The sequence below is a fragment of the Nuphar pumila genome, chromosome 6 (genome assembly GCF_984573655.1).
Source record: "Nuphar pumila chromosome 6, dmNupPumi1.hap1.1, whole genome shotgun sequence".
Taxonomy (NCBI): domain Eukaryota; kingdom Viridiplantae; phylum Streptophyta; class Magnoliopsida; order Nymphaeales; family Nymphaeaceae; genus Nuphar; species Nuphar pumila.
In genome coordinates this window covers 126,897,499-126,900,852 of record NC_143254.1, presented here as the reverse complement: position 1 = coordinate 126,900,852, position 3,354 = coordinate 126,897,499, and positions in this window count along the sequence as shown.

Genomic DNA, 3,354 nt, shown 5'->3' with positions numbered 1-3,354 from the left:
TCAGCCCGCGAGGCTTTTATACTGTGGGAGGATCGCGGGAATTGCAGCGACTGGCTACAACCGTCGATATTCCGAATGATGACTGGCTATCGCCGGTATGGATCCCAAAGCGTGCGGGACGTCGGCGTGGACACGTGCCTTAGACGGTGGCGATGGCGTCATCGCACGCCATCGTTGTTAGATCCTGACACGTCGCGAGGTGTGATTGGTTCCTTTGTTTATTTGAAGATATGACGGTGACAATTAGCTGGTCTACTTTCCCTACGATCAGATGACAGAGAAAGAACGGGGGGATGTAAGAGCGAGAGAGCATCTTTTATCCCTATCGATCCTACATATTACATTCATTTCCCTACTCTTTTCGGATTTGGGTTATGGTAAACGGGTCGGACCCAGTTGGGTATCTTGCATGGCACGCGTCCATGTAAGTACATGGTTAAACATATACGTACATCCAATTAACTGCGGGATCAAACTGTCACAAAAAACTTGTGGACACGGGACGCGGATTCGGAAATGTGATGGTGTTTTTTTTTTAATTTATAACAATATTTTTTGTATTTTAATATTAAAAAACATATTTTTATTAAAATATTAAATTAATTATTGTACGAATCCCGTGTCCGAATCAGCAGGTCCACTTGTGTCACACGAAATATACAATGAAATAACATGTCCTTTTTTCTTTTTAAAAATCGTCAAAGTAATGTGTCCATGTGACATAGGGATTAGGACAAAGTGAATTATTACGGACCCCTTTTCAACATCGGACGGCATGGTTGGATAGCTTATGTTTCAAATGGGCCTCAAAGAATTTGTCAGGGTTGTTTGTGCTCGCGATCAACGGCATCCATGGCGTTCATTATCATCAGTATATACATAGGGGTGTCAATGGATCGATTGTAACCTGACATCCAATCCAAATCCGGATCTAATTAGTCAGATTCGGTGGCCAAATACGGATCCAATTAAAAATTAAATTTTTTGGGGTACTGAGTTTTGCATCCGAACTCTGAGTATGAATCTGATTAAGTATAAATATCAGGTTTTAAGCTAATCGGAATCGGATTTGATTTTTATCTGATTTCATCTGACTCTGAATCCAAATTGGATTATGTCAGACTAGATAACACTGAGATTCAACCCGAGTCCAACCGGTTTACATTCTTAGATGAACGGCATCCAAAGGACCCCTGACCTGATCCGAACTCCAATTGAATTGGGAAGAGTCGGGAAGTCGCAATTTATCAATTGGTAAAAACCAAAGGGCAGCTACTGAGATATGCAAGAGCAGTTAAGGACGGCTTTTAGATTCCGTTTTATTTTCAAGTACTGGTAAGGTTTTGCCCTTCTGGTATTCAACCGTTGTATATTATAATATTTGCATATGTTTGTGGTAAGGTTTTACCCTTGTGGTATTCAATTGTTGTATATTATAATATTTGAATGTATTATGTGGGGGAGTAATGGGTCCGTGCGTTTTACCCTTGTGGTATTCAACTGTTGTATATTATAATGTTTTTTTTAGATTGTGTGTTTGGGCCCTGTAAATGTTTTGGGCATGGTCAATTTACTAAGAATCCACGCCGGGATTAAATGATGTTTGGGGCATTAAAAAAATTATTTTTTAGAAACTTTATGAAAACCCAAACATGTGTTGGAATCAATAGCTTCAAGAGCTGTAAGGTTAGAATTTAAAAATAAAATAAGATAAACCTGAAAAACTTATTTAGCACCGGTTTAGCACTGACCCATTATGTCACTTGTACAATAGAGGTGATGGCTCCTTGAGTAAATATTCCATTTATGAAATACAGTGGCATACTTAAAATATCTATAATTGTTTAAAATTTGGTAATTCATATAAATAACATTACAAGAAAAATGTCAATTAGCGACAAAAATAATTCGTCGCAATTTTGCGATGGATTAGCGAGAGAAAATGAGTCGTTCTTAAAATTTGATTTAGTTGCAGGATTTGCGACGGAATAATTCCTTTGCTAAGTAGCGACGAAATTACATTCATCGCAAACTATGTCGCAACTTAGCGACGAAATAGTGACGGATTTTTCCCATCGCTACTTTGTCCCTGATTAACGACGATGTTTGCGACAAAATATTTCTGTCGTGAATCTGTCGCTACTTAGCGACGAAATTGTTTTGTCGTGAATCCATCGTTAATTTTCAATGTAAAACGCTCATCTAGAACACAAAATTAGCTTTGCTCTCTCTCTCTCTCACCCGCGCTGCTCGCCCCAGCCACCTACCTCTCTCCGACGACCGCCCTGGCCACCTACCGCCCTCCAGTGACCGCCCTGCCCACCTCCCACCCTCCGGCGACTGCCCCGACCACCTTCTCTTCCCTGTGTCTGGTAGACACGCCGACGACCCCGAGAACCCCCCCCTCTTCGTGTCTCCTCTCGTTTAACCAGCAACCATCGGCGACTAGAGTCGTCGACGACTGCACCAACGATCTCCCTATCGTTGTCCCTCTCTGACCTCGCTCTTCAGGAGGCTCCCTCGGCCGCCGACCTCTTTTCCCCGGCGACACCTCCCACTTCGACTCAGGTAACTCCTGACTCCCCTCTCTCTTTCTGTTGCATTGTCGGCAGTTTTATTTTTCGCCAGGGAGGGGCCGAGCCTCCTTGTCTTACAAGATGCGAGGGAGGGGCTCGGCCTCCACCTTTGTGCTTTTTTTGTCGAGGAGTCGAGCCCCCTCCCTGTCTTACGGGTTGCACTAGAGGGGCAGCCCCCTCCCTATCTCCCTGTCTTACGGGATGCGTGGGAGAGGCTTGACCCCCTCCCCTATTTTTTTTTCGCCAGGGAGGGGTCGAGCCCCCTCTCTGTCTTACGGGATGCGAGGGAGTGGCTCAACCCCCTCCCGTAATTTTTTTTTTTGCCAGGGAGGGGCCGAGCCCCCTCTCTGTTATTTTTTTTGCCAACCCCTCCCTGTCTCCTTGTCTTATGGGATGAGAGGGAGTGGCTGAGCCCCCTCCCTGTCTTACGGGATGCGAGGGAGGGACTTCGACCCCTCCTTGTTTTCTTTTTCGCCAGGGAGAGGTCGAGCCTCTTCCTTATATTATTTTGTATATTTGTGTTTTGTAGGTACGTTACTGAGCTAATTGTGAGATGCTTAGTGCTAAGCATCGCATGCGGCTAAAAATGCAATGCAAAAAAAATAAGAAAAAAAATGCAAAGGCAAAAGCAATTCAAATCGGGTAAATACTCATGGTGAGTAAGTGATGTAAGCGCATCACATGTTATTTAATTTCTTGGATGCAACACTTTTTTGTTCATGCACTCACTTAGTTGTGGATATCTAGTACTACTTTAATGGAGTTTGGAGATCATGCT